We start from the raw sequence: 14,546 nt of genomic DNA on the forward strand, positions 1-14,546 counted from the left end.
AGCAGGTACATTCTGAACAGAAAAAGACTCTTTTTAGGCTTTAAAATTTACAGGGACTGGGATATTATTTAATCTCTGAGCATATATTTTGAATCCCTTTGTGTTTAGATGACCTAACTATGTCACCGTACAAATAATAACTCTAGATGAAGGCTTAGAATATAGAGTCTTGGGCCAGCAATAACTTCAGTGATTGCTCTCAGCCTCCCACTGAGGGCACTTCCCTGTCAGCCCGCAGCAGTGCTCGGAGCTGCTATACCCCTCGGTAAGGAATTTCCACAGGAATTAACAGTCTAGTACAGCTTTTAAATTAGAGGCATTTTTCCTTAATTGGTGCTGTCTGACACTCTGAAGAGTCTCCTATAAAAGCACTCCTTAAAGCAGAAGCAATCATGCGGGAATGAGGGGCCAGTGCCAGGTCCCGTGGTATTTATACAGAACCTTGTCATGGATTGCAGTTAACCCAGGGTGATATTACCGTGGCTGCAAGTGTAATGTGATATCTTTGCTCTTTTCTGACCTCCTGTAAGTAATGTAAATCCTGTTTCTTTAGGACTTCCAGGTTCCTTCTCCTGCCTCAAAGCTTTGTGGCTTCCCTGGGTTAGTGCTAGTGCATAGCAAGTATTTAGTGAAAACAGTAACGTGGTGACAGCTTATGCACCCCTTGATTCTTGGAGTTTTTTTGTTAGTCTGTGCATTCAATGCTAACACATTAATATATAATGCAATTTATTAGACTGTCTAATAGAAGCAAGCAAAATATGCAGTAACAGAGAATTTGCCATGTGAATGCACAGCTTGCATAGCTTTTCCATAGTGGGTATCAAGAAAAGACAATCAATAGGAGGGTCTGTCTTACCCTTATATAAAATACTAAAATATTGTATAAATATTGTATAAAATACTGTCCTCTTTACTGCAGATATAGTGACATCCCTGCACAGAATGTTACATTTGTAATTAGCTCTTGGAGGAAAAATGTGTACCTTTTGGTTGCATTAGAAAGGAAAGAGTCCAATATTTAAATGGTCTTGACTGGTAATAATGCTTAGTCAAAGCATTGTTTAGAGGGTGAGATAATGAAAGCAACTCAGATCAGACAGAATCCAGTGTCAGCACACAAAAGGCTAATGTGAGGAACTGAGACTGTTTCAGAAACATCTCAGCTAGAAATGACAGTTTTATAGGCTCCTAGAAAATATCCTTTTACTTTGCTCAGCAGCACTTCAGAGTTTTCATACATCAATTGACCTAGAAGAAAAGTGTGAACATTATTGTTTTGGCTAAACAGGAGAAGTCTGTTCCAATAAATTGTGTGGCCAAAATTAATGGGACTAAAATAGCATATCAGAATCAATATCTACCTAATATCTGTAATGTTCACTTGTTTTACTTAGGCTGGCAATGTTGAGCCCACTTTTTGTGGAGAATGTCAGTACACATTGTTGAAGACATAATGTGGTATGTACTGGTCAATTTTGAGCATGGATTATGTCCTCATAGACACCTTCTAGGATTTTCAGTGACCAAGTCCCTTTCTGGAGGTAACTGCTTTATGAGCCAGCTATGCCAATTCCAAAAAACAGATATTAAGTTCAAAAAAATGCCATGCACTTTCTTTTGCATTACCACTAAATTCTCATAACACTTCTATCCTCTATCCAAATAAATATGAGCTTTTAACAGCTTTAAGGTGAAATTCATAATAAAAACTTTTTAATGTAGCCTTTTTCATTTCAGGATTTAAAAGAAGAAACAAAACAAAAACAGTTTGATTAATGGAATTGTTTTTAAGCCAAGAGGAATCATTATGATTTTGATCTCCCACAAAACACAGACCATGAGATTTCACTCTGTGATTCCTTTAACATTTCTTGTAATCTATAGCTATTGTAATAATCTTGGGAGATCCTATGAACCAGGCCACATCAAGTTTATACTACAAATAGGAAAACTATAATATTCATTTAACTGGCACATTCTCAAAGCACACAGCAAAAAAATACAATAGTTAATAATTCGGGATTAATCTAGAAATTATTTATTCTACAAAATGCAAATTTCCTATTTACAGACATGCATTTCCTGGGGAGAAAAAAAAAATGGAGAGAGTATATCCCTTCATTGAGTCTCAAGGAACTGTATGTCTTTTACTGAAACTGTAAGAACAGCAATAGGCATTTATTATAGTATTTGGAATCACTGTCTAGAATCTTGGAAATGAAAGTTTAGCTTCTTTTCCACACATGCCATTAACAAACTGGTGCTCATGAACATACCTCATCAGGAGAGCATTGGGGAGAGTATATGACATTGAATTGCCATGATAAAATAATGAAATAGTAATAAAAGAAAGATGAATTTAAGAGCAGTAGATGGGGGTTCAAGGTGAAGAGATCGAGAAAGGAAAATGAGAAAGTAAACTGCATGCACATTTATAACCTCCTGAGAACAGTCTGCTGAGTCTTTTACTCAGCAATGTGGAACTACATATTGCTGCATACTTTACCATAAGAATTTGTTAAGATTTTTTTTCACCTGAGTGATAGAAATAATTTTTTCCTCTATGACTGCTGTCATTTCTTTGCATATGATGCTATATTAATGTTCAAGCTAAAGTAAGCACATTATTGATTTTTAAGCAAAGAGGCGTCTGACAGCCTAAAGACTCATTGATGTTAGGATACATGGGAAAATTGTAGCTTATTTTGATATGTAGGAGTTAAGGTGTTTAAATTTTGCTTAGCTGGCACTCTATTGATTTCAGCTGCAAAGTGACCTATGATTATGGGTTTATATTCTAACATGTGAAAGTAGATGGAGAGGAGACAAATTGATTTGGTGTATCAATTTTCTTTCTTTTCTCTTCTAATGATAGGAGGCCATGAAAATTGAGATAAGCTGTGTCACATTGTTTTCAGGGGCAAAATGCAGGCTTAATCTGGACAATGCATTCATTATTAGTACTCACAGAAACCAAACCACATGCTACAAATAATGAAAATTTTAATTCCAGCACCTCTGCAACACTGTACTCAGAGTGATTTATTCCAGGTGAGTAACATTTTAACAGCAGAAAGGATATGCTTGACTGACTTTTTAAAATTTATTTTGGAAAACTAAAAGAGCAAGCCCCAGTAAAGTGATTTTGAAATGATTTTACAAAAAAAAAACAGCCTCTCCTTCCCTATGTCTTAACTATTGCTTCCTGTTTTGTTAGCTGGGGAAGTGCTTTGGGTTGCAGACTTTTCCAAACCACTCTAATCATGTAATGAATACTGGTGGGGTTTGTAGATGTGTATTCCCTCTGGAATGCCTCTACTCTACATGTAAACATGTTCATATTCTGGGGAAATAGGATCAGAAGAGACTTGTAAAGGTCATCTAGTGCATTCTGCTTCTCCAGGGCAGCACAGTTAGGCCTGTCACATCCTGACATAGGTTTTTAATAGCAGCCTCCTCAACAGTGTGTTCCCTGCTAGACTGTGTGTATTGTTAGACTGGGCTTAATAAAAAACCTGCACATTTTCTTCTGAAGGTTGAGTTCATCCAGGTACTCTGACTTTTTTTTTTCTTTTTTTGTGTGTGTTAGTCTATTCAAATAACATATTACAGTAAAATTGTGCACTTATTAACACATGATCCATGAGCTTTTTAATATTTTAAAGGTAATATTGAGTAATATTTTAAAGGTAGAAACATTGATGCAGGCAGAAATTAAGGAGAATGATAGTATTGTTTAAATTAATTAACATGTATTTTAATTGTGGTTGAAATGAGAAATAGATCAAGAAAAAAGAACATTAAGTATAAAAGTATTTTTAAAAAGTATTAAAGTGCTTTACTTTAAAGTTTTTATGCTACTATAACATTTAAGATAATAGCAGTACTGTAACTACTTTCTTTCTAAGTAAGCAAACATGAGTAGAGATTTCCAAAACAAATATTATTGGCTAGAGTCATTCTTTCCATAACAAGAATGACTTTGATATCTACTTATCCAATTATAATATTATCAAATCACAGTAAATAGAGTCTATTTTTGTATGGTTTGTTAAATCCATATTTTGACATCCATTCTATAAAATTTTAAGGATGAAAGTTTAATGGAACATACTGGTTTGGCAGCCAGTGATTTTTATCAGCCAAAATGGGCTTTATAATGTCCAAATGTTTTATTTGAGATTCTCTTTCTAAACGCAAAATAAATATATCTGTAGGAATCTATCGTTTACACTTCATACATTAATTTTAGTCATAAAAAATATTTAGAAACATGACAATGTAAGGTTGATATACAATACTATATAAATACAGCACCATTTTAGTGCGTAGTGCAGATGTGATGGAGAAAGGTCAATTTAACAAAGTATTTTAAGGATATGCATAAAATATTTGTTTTCAGTGGAAGTTAAGCACACAAATATTTTGCTGAATTGCAGTCTAGGTTTTCCAATACACATGTAGTATTGCCAAGTCAATTTTACAGTGAACAAAATCAAAAGTTTCATTTAGCCTAACCACAGACTCTGTCAGGATCAAAGGTGAATCATTTGTCTTCTGCATCTTCCTATCCACTTCTACTCTCTAGAATAAAAGGAAAACTGTAGAACATCTGTAGGGAAAAAAAAAACACTACTTCCTCAACTGTCAAATGCTAGGAATTTTGTCTGTGTGTCTGGTAACTGTCGACAGAGTGAAACAATAGTGTTCATCTCTTTCCAATAATGTACCAGAAGAATAGGGAAATACAGGAGTGCCCAGATCTCAGGCTGCCAATTTGGGTAATGGATTAGCCAGCTTTAGTGCACTGCTCTGCTCCAAGCTTCCTCTGAGTTCAGGTAAAGCAGGTCTCCAGTTTATAGAGATAAATCTAATTTCCCTAAGGTGTTGTAAAAAGATATATCAAATATTCAAGAGTTATGATAATGGATGTCAAAACTTTTCAGATGGAGATAGGGTTGGGCCTTCTAGAACCTAAATATTAGGCAATAATTTTACCTATCTAAAAATATGCTTAAAACTCTTTAGGTTAGATGTTTAAGGGATGGAGAACATCAAAACACCAAAGAATTGTAATTAGATAAATAACTGCATGCCATTGATCTAATATTATCACAGTAGCCTAAATCAATAAACCCTAATCAAGCTTCTTAGCTCACTAAAGATAGAAGTTGCCAGGTACCATTGTTTTCTGAAACATGTCCTTAAAATTTGTCTAAAATTAGTGATTCAAAAACAGCATGTTTAAATCATTAATCCATCTTGAAAATCTTGTGTTCAGTTTGTGATGGATCACTCTATTTTCACAACTGTTGCATTCAAAGAATTCTTTTATCTCCTTCAAAGTGAGGGACATGACAGTGTAAGCAATTTCTACAGTATATGCCATGGGGATACTTTTCAGCTCACATACAAATTCTGATACAGTTGAAGGTCTGAAAAATGAGCATAGAACAGAAGGGCTGGCTCAGTGTTAACCTTGGGCACTCAAATCAATACTGTAATACAGACCCTCTTGCTGAGGCAGCATCCCCTTCCTGATCACCCTTGCTTACTGCAGGCTGCATTGCATTGTGAAAATGCTTTGTTTACCATTACAGGAAAGAGAAAGAGATTAAAAATAGAAATGAGGTGAGATTGTTGCCTTAGTCTGGCTTCTTGTAAAAGGACGACGCTGAAGGTGCATCTTCCACTTGAGAACAAGTTTATCCTTTCCTCCTAAATGCATTGGCTGAGAGAGAGATTTTGCCTTAGCTTTACAAGCTGTGTTCTCACACCGTACTAGTAAAATTCTCACTTTCGCAAACTTCTGTCAAGTTTAAAATGCCAAAGGCAAGACTAGACCTRCAAGCTTGATGCGCAACGTAGTATGCTGCCTCTGGCCATGGGATTCCAGAATTTTACCGACAAAACTGTACAAAACATTCTGTGGTTATTTTATTGTGGGTCAGGGCTTGACCAGCTAAAATAATCAGGAAGAATCAAAATACACTTTTTCTTGTTAGCATTAATGACTATAAAAGGATGAATTTTGTTTTCTCTTATTTTCCTCAGTTTTTCTGATGACTGTCTAAATTGGCCATTAAAACACACACACAAGCACAATTTTAAACATCTATTTAGAAAATATCTAAACAAACTACTCAGATACCTTGGGATTTTTTTTTTTCATCATGGCTATTTTTTCCTATTAAATTTTGGTCTAAAATTTTGAATAGTTGGGAGGGAAAGATTTCCATAAATCTTTCATAAAACATATTGACAATACACTCATACATGATAAAAGGCAGAAGGATATCTATATATTAAACTAAAAATACAATTATTTTAAGTGAAGAAACACCAGTAACTCTACATAGGTGTATGACTAAATCAGAAGAATGATAATATCACATCATCTTAACATGACTTCCTAGGAAATATTTTTTTTTTCTATAAACGCTGTTTCATCAGCAGATGAAACATTAGCAGTTTTTTACAAATAGTGGTACTTTTCAAGAGAAATTAATATGCAGCTACTATTTATATAATGTTTAAGTGCTTTCCAATAATATTGAAATTTTTAATTTCTGACATTTTCCTATGAAGAATTATTTTTCTAACATTACTCAAAAATGTAGTTTAATGTAACTACTAGTACTTGTATCAATACCTACTACTGGCATTGATACTACTAGTAAATCAGTATTGAAAAAAAATCACATCTAAAAACACTGCAACCATAAAAGAAAATAAAAATAATTACCTTTGATTAATCTTGTAGAGTATTTTAAATTTTATTGTTATATTTGATAATTCCACCTATGGGTACTTTTAATATTAAAATATCTAAAATTAASCTTCTATTTTTGCCTAGATGTATCATTCTCTTATCTTTCATTAATCTCATTGAAGAGAACCTACCCACTATTATAAGGATTAGTTTATTAAAACTCTCCATCTCTCTGCTTACACTTTCATTTCTGCTGCTTGAATTGATGCACTCCAGTAATTTAATCCTGAATTCAAATCCATGTTTCTACATAACTGCTAGAGTGTAGGTTTTGGTTAGATATAAATCTCTCATCTCCAATTATATTGTGGTTTATCAGACTGCCTTCCATTTTCTTCATATTTCTCATGGTCATTAATATTACCCACTTAAGAAGATAATATTTTCTATGGCTTCTAATGCAAGTGTCACCCATGTTTCTTCACTAATTCTAAAAATGTATCTGAAAATGCACTTAAATTATTTAACAACTGTGGCTTCTTCATTATATTTTCCCATCATGCAGCAGAAATATAAGATATTTAATATGATGTCAGGAGGTTCAAGTGCTGTCTATATTAACATTTGCTACCCCAAGAGCTTTATAATTTTCAGCTACAGCTCAGAAAGATTACCTGGAAAAGATAAGGCTGTAAAATACATTCTAAATGCTTTATGTTTGTCCAGTAGCTTTTGAACTTTCAGATAAGCCTTTCTGTTATATTTTTCAGCCTTTCATTCCTGACCCATGTGAACAGAAAGTCCTATAGAAATAAACTAAACTGAAATTCTCTTAATCATACACCTCTAGGACATGGAGGTTTGAAGAAAATGAAAAYTGAGAGAGTTGATAGTGCTGTGCCTTAGGAACAGTAGAGCTCCCTGCAAGTAATACTCACGGTAACKATTCCTGCCCAAGTCTGACTTTCCTCCTTCAAAATGGAGTCAATTTAGATGGCTACAATGTGTCTGATTAAGCAGCACATCACTGTCACTATTAACACCTCAGTTTTCTAATTAACACATCTCTCTTATGAGTAGTGTTATTTCATAGTTACTTCAATATGAAGAAACATAGGCACTGTTGCTTCCTGCTCGAAATCAGAAAAGTTGTTTTGTAATTTATAGATGTGTTAGAATTACTTTAAATTCTGGCTTTTGCAAGCACTTAGGACACCTGTGTCTTACATACTGGGAATGTCTCCTTTTTGTTTGCTTTTGTTATAGGAAGTATTTTTTCACAATTTAAGAAGCAGATTGTTGCAGAAATACAGAAAATTTGACCTTTTCTTCAGGTGATGTTCCATAAAAGACCAATGGAAGCTTTAAACACCTGTTCAACATCAGCTTTTGCATTACTGATTCAGTAGCATTCAATTTGTATGTCTATGTACTCACATGCACATCACCCCTACACACACACACACACACACACACACACACACACACACACTACAAATATGAGTCTTTGATTAGCTCTCTAAAAAGCACACATGTAATACAGACATCTCCACCATGACAAATGCTCAAAGTTGTCTAGCAATAGATACGTACAGAGCTTTGAAAGTAGCTTACTTTCAAATAATTCCTGCTTTGAAATATTTTCTCCTTATATTAAGTTTCTTCAGTGATTCTAGTTATGTAGAATTTTATATAGGAAATAAATTGTTAAATATATTTAATTCATGGCAGAGGTTGTATTTATTAGATTCTAAATTATTTCCTGTGAAATAAAACATTAATGAGTAGAACAGCACACAGCAGACACAGTGAGTACCAGGGCCTGTCTTTTCATCTCTGCTGGTGCCAGAAGGATATGCTTTCCTTGCAACGTGAAAAGATAAAAGATGTTCTCCACTGTCTCCTTCTTGAGAGGGCCCATAAAACATCTGTGGCCCAGGGCACTTATGAGGATCTGACTTTAGTTTGAATATATCCTCTACCACATGAAACCCAAGGTCACACTTGGGCAATTGGCCATACATTAATAGAGTATGCTTTGCTTTCAGATGCCGAAATATCAAACAGACACAAAATACTATGGCTAGTACCACATTTGTGTTATTAACAAATTAATAYAGACTCTTCAGTTTAGTGAGCCTGATAAAAAGTACTATGCAATTAGAAATCCTGCTGGAGCCCTGCAGCTCATAACCTATACGTGGAGCTCAGCATCTAAAGGAAAACTCCATGTCAAGTCAATGCAAAAATCACAAACAACCAGGAAAACCACTGAATAAACTATCATCTGATAACCTGATATTCACCTCCATCAGCTGTGCAATGCATTTCCCTTACCACTGCTGCTCTCATATCATCTCTTCAGGGGCTACATATTACAAAACATTGTGTACATTTTTCAGGTACTACTAAGGCAAGATTTGGTTTGAGCTGAAGTTAATTTTGTGGTATTTCTATCCTTTAGGAACAGCACTTTTCAAATAAGATTGTACAGAAGATGACTTTTATATCTTTATATTAATGAGTAATGGTTTGTTTTTAAAGTGATAATATAGAAAATAATGRGAATGAATAAGGGACCAACTAAACCCTTTTCGCAGAATCACACAGAATCACAAAAGGGTTAAGATTGGAAGGGACCTCTAGAAATAACCGAGACCCCCCTGCTCCAGCAGGGACACCCAGAGCACGTGGCACAGGGTGGCATCCAGGGCAAGTTTTGAAGACCCTCAGAGAAGGAGACTCCACAGCCTCCCTGGGCAGCCTGTTCCAGGACTCTGTCACTTTCACAGTAAAGAAGACTTTTCTTCAGAGACTTTCTGTAGCTGCAATAATTAGCTCACTTGGTAATGTTATTACCTTTCATACAAACTCATTTGGTGTGACATGTTTCAATCACTGGAGTCAAGAAAAGAAAAAAGACTGCTAAGCACATGACTTTGCTAACAATTTTTTGAATAGCATAGCAAGTATTGTAGTTACAGTTTATATACAGAGATATATTTTATGGTCTAGCCACAGCTTTCAGTGGCTGAAGACCACATCCACGTCTATATTTCACTAAACATAAATTTTCGTTTGCTTACTTTTTTTTCCTTTTGCTAAGATAGTTAAAGTTGGTTGCATGCATCATTAATGCTGATAAATTACAACCAACAACCAAAAGATTGAGCCTAAATTTTGACCTTAAGAAAGGCAGATACTGCCATGAGATGGCCAGGAATGACTGGTCACTAAAGAAAAAACAGCTAATCCTTAATAAAAATGCTGTGAGAAAGCTGTATATGGCCTGGCAAAAACACTGTCATTCAGTGCTACATGAAGGAAATTAAAGTGAAGATGTGTAATGTGAGAGGCCACAATCTGATTCATACATAGCATGAACTCATAGCCCTTGAGTTATTGCTGTAGAAAAACATTTTTATGAGGAAGACTTCTTTAACATAGCAAAGCTAAAGGTCTGAGAAGGAACTAAGCTTCTACTGAAGATGTAACAAAAGGTGGAAAAGGTAGCTAGAATGGTTTAACTACTGAAGGTCCTAGCATCAACCTCTCCTCATCCAGCTCTTCGCATTCTTTGCAAGTTGGGACTAACCTGTTGCCAGTAGAGGAAAATGTGTCCTTCCCACACCCTCAGGGCTCAGCATAATGGTGGGGTTAGCTCACTTTCTCAGCCTCCTCTTTCTCCTTGCAACAAGTGTATAATTCATTCCTCAATGGATCAAAAGTTATTGAGCTCTGCGCTCTTTGCCTCTACACGTAGCAGATATTTTCTTTCTTTGTTTAAAATTTGTCCCATGCCACCCTTCCAATTCCCTAGACAAAGGAGAGAATATAGCTGAATTCCCACCTTTACTGTTACACCCATAAAAATACTTTGATGGCCAGCACCTACTAATTTAAATGCAATCATAGTCTCAGCTTTTTAATATGCTTTTTGAAAAATAATCATGTTAGCTAGCAAAGATAATAAATATGAATAAATAATTAATTTTGCCTGTGTCTGTATATATTTTTTGCAATGTAAGTGTAGTTTTAAGCCCCTTAAAGATTTTACAATTGTCTCTAAACTTAAAATACTATCATTTTGAGCATGTAGCATTTTATATGTGTGTTACGCAGTTAACACTAGCAAATGATAAGTTAGCAATCTAAGATGTAATCACTTAGTAATTTGACATAGATTGGTTGTGGTTTTCATTAAAAGACGGAAAAGATACTTGCTCAATATAGTCAAATTCCTTGGCAGTATGAACAGTGAAAACTCTAATGAGGTCATTTGGCTTAGTTACTACATAAGATAATATAGCCCCTAGTGCTTAGAAAATTCTGATCTCTGTCTAAGCAAGTTTACATCTCTTTTCCGAATAAAGAGAATATAAACAATATGTTTTCTCTTCCTTTCCATTTTAATTAGGTTGGAATGCCTTACCAGGGGCCATATGGCTGTGTGCACAATGAATCAGTCATGTCTCCATTGACTTGAGGATGAACGACTGTTTCTGTTAYGGTGCAAAACTAAACTATAATTAAAAGTGCTGAAAAGGTTAGGTAATGCCCCTCCCCAAACCAGTATGTTCAAGTATCCTAAACTGGAAATGTCTGGGAATTGTTCTATATTTCTCAGGGCTTTTCCTTTCTAAAAAAGCATGCAGTGCCTCACAAATGTCAATGTGAAGAGTGAGTTAAATAGATAAAGAAGTCTACATTAAGTATCTACAGTAGAAATCAGGTGTGAGCAGAGAGTTCAGTGAGAAGCCCAGGCATGAGGAGTGTGAAATGAGTAGAGTCCGTATTTTGTGCCTACCTTCTGCTCTGGAACCAGTTTTATCCTCCATGAAAATGACAGTCTATATGCTTCAAGCTGTTGAGTATATCAATATCTTTTTATTACCATTTTAAACATATTTGCAGATAATTTTAAAATATATTAAAAAAAAAAGTGAAAGATCCCTGTGTTTGAGTTTGTCATCAGAGAATATTTTTAAAAGAAAGGAGTTCATGGTGAAATAGAGTATTACTGAAAAATAATTAGTTTGTTTTGCCCTCAGATTCATTGCTTTTACATTGTATCCAGTTCATTGTACTCTTGGCATTCTGCTGCTGACATCAAATGGACATTTTGCAGTTACCTAGGCAGTGTCATAGATGTATGTGTCTCAGAAGAGGCTAACCATATAAAAGCAGCCTAGCAAAACCAACAAACCATTTATAATGTGTCTCCAAAACACCTGCTGGCTTTTGCAATAAAACWCTACTGGCACTCTCCATAGCTTTCAGAGTGCTGCAAAGTGTGCTTTTGGTTTGGAAGATGAGGGGACCTGCTGCTTTGTCTCAGGCACTAATTTAAAATTGAAGCAGATTTGCAACAAGAGTTTAAAAATGATCATATCTGTATTTTTGTAAGTTATTTAATTTGTATATATCCATTACCACTTTAAAAACATTGGGCCATAACCTTAGCAAGTGAATGYTGAAATTAGTGGAGCTGGGCTGATGCACAACAGCTGTGGATCCGACGTTCAGTTACTAGCCATGTGAGTTTGACAAGAAAACTTTTATGACTGTTTTATAGGCAGAAAATTTAAGAAGTAGAAAAWTTTGAAAGTAGCCTCTGGTGCTGAGTGAATCAGACATAGATTTATGATGCTATCACAGGAGGGCTGTAGCTCCTTTCTGAACCACCTTTTTTAGTGGTTCTCACTGCGTCCTACAGTGCTGAGATGCTTCAGCAGCGTGACTGCTCCCCTTTCATCCTGGAAGCAGCTGCTTCAAACCCTGCAACAGTGGGATGCTGAGCTCCAAACCACCAGGCCAAAGCTTTCCAATTGAGCACTTGAAGCTACATACCTGAACATGTGTTCTGGCATGTGGTGTGTCATTCATCACAAGAAAGAGATTGGCAATCAGTCATCCCAGCATACTATCATCCCAGCACAACTAGTTACTTCATATATATCCCCAGTCAAAAAAATAGTAATAAAATACCTATATTTTTCCCGTTTAGATATATGCATGGAGTACACTTGCTAAGATACAGACTCTACTCTTTCTTTGAGGCACGATCTTGTCAATTTGCTGGCCATATGTGTTAGATGACATTTAATGTAAGGATATATTTTCCTCTGCCAGAAAATGACACTATGCTTGTTTTAATTGAGAATGACCAGGCGTGACCTTGGTAAGAAGAGCCAATTCAAGGTGGGATTTCACAAGACTGCTGAGCTATGCTGCAAAAGTCAGCCCGTTCAGCTCATTGAATAAATAAACTAACCCTGAAAAAAAAGTGATTAGTCTTCTTAGTCTTCKTTCAGGTGAATAACTGTAAGGTTTTTGTCAGAAAAGTGCAAAGGAAGGGAAGGACTATGCACCCATGGCCTGGTGATGGAAAAAAGAAAGAACTCTGACCCTCTAAGAAGCARTGTGTTATTTGGTTATCAGCTGGGAACTCCCCCTTTAGTTTTGGGGAGAAAAGTTAAATCTATTTGAGTCCCTTGGAAAGTGCCAAAGAGGAAATTGGCTAAAAAGTGGATGTGCCTTGCTGGCACAGAAGTGCTCCCTCATGGAGTCTGTCTAAAGATCAGCTAACTACTGATAACTGAAAGCAGCAGGGCATACAACAAGAGCAGCGTGACACAGCATCCCAGCTTTCAAATGCACTTTCCAGGTCATCTAAAGTTGAGACCCATTTAAAGATATGGTGCCAGAGTTGCCTGAAAGAAGTAGTATCTTCCAATAAAAGGCACTAACCAAGAAAACACTTCAACATTTAGCATGCATCAATAGGTGCTATTGATTAGATAGGTGATTAGCTGCTTCTGCACTAATAGTGCAGAAGTCAAGGTTAAGCAGGGGCTAGAATGTGTGAGTTTCTGTTTCTTATTACATGCCAAGCACTGTGGCTTGTCCTGTGCGGTGGAGCATGAATATTTATGTGTGAAAATTCCTAGTCTGAGTGAGAATTAGGTCCATGGTACTCAAACTGCTGTTGCAGAATCACATGGCTAATGGCAATAAAATAACAGTCACGATCTGAGAGAAAATGACAATCACAAATTAGTGGRCATCTGTGACCTTTCTGCACAGATGTAAAGAGTCTCTGTGCCCTTTACAGCTGAATTCTGTAGTTGCTTCAAGGAGTCCTTGACAACTGCTTTTTACCTTGACTTTAATGCCATGCCTACCATAACAGAGTAGTGATTCTGGTTGCCTCTGGACCAGTTGTTAGAAATAGCACAGTAATAAATAGTGATTTTGGTTGCCTCTGGATCAGTTGTTAGAAATAGCACAGTAATAAGTCCCTTTAAATGTTTTGGTCTAAATTATCTCTTGACCTTCAGCGGAGTCCTATGAGCATCAGACTAGAGATCTCCACAGTACATTCTTTTCACAGTTTACATCAAAACCAAATTTGTGTGCAAGACACAGAAGGAGATGCAGTTGTAATAAAACAATAGCAAAAGGCAAAGATGGGGCTATAGCCATTAAAGTATCATAAAGGGAGTCTTGATGTTAATATGATAGATAAGGTGGAAGAAGTGAACTAGTGCACAAAAAAGTGCTAAAAAGGAACTAAAACAATTGGAATAGGAAAAAGAAAAGAAGCTTGAAGACTAGGATCACTTTAGAGTCTATGGGTACTTCCTAGGTACCTAAACCTTCATTTCCTCCTCTCCTATATTAGTAAAGTAAATAAGAATGCATGCAAAAGTATGCAAGCTAAACTTCAAATAGGAATCTATATACTTTTTAATTATTTTTATGATTATATGCATACATGCATAGAAACTGTGAAACATCTTCTGTTAACTGAAACACAGAAAAACATAAT

This window comes from Nothoprocta perdicaria, unplaced genomic scaffold, assembly GCF_003342845.1.
Source record: "Nothoprocta perdicaria isolate Ctin4 unplaced genomic scaffold, notPer1 scaffold_106, whole genome shotgun sequence".
Lineage (NCBI taxonomy): Eukaryota > Metazoa > Chordata > Aves > Tinamiformes > Tinamidae > Nothoprocta > Nothoprocta perdicaria.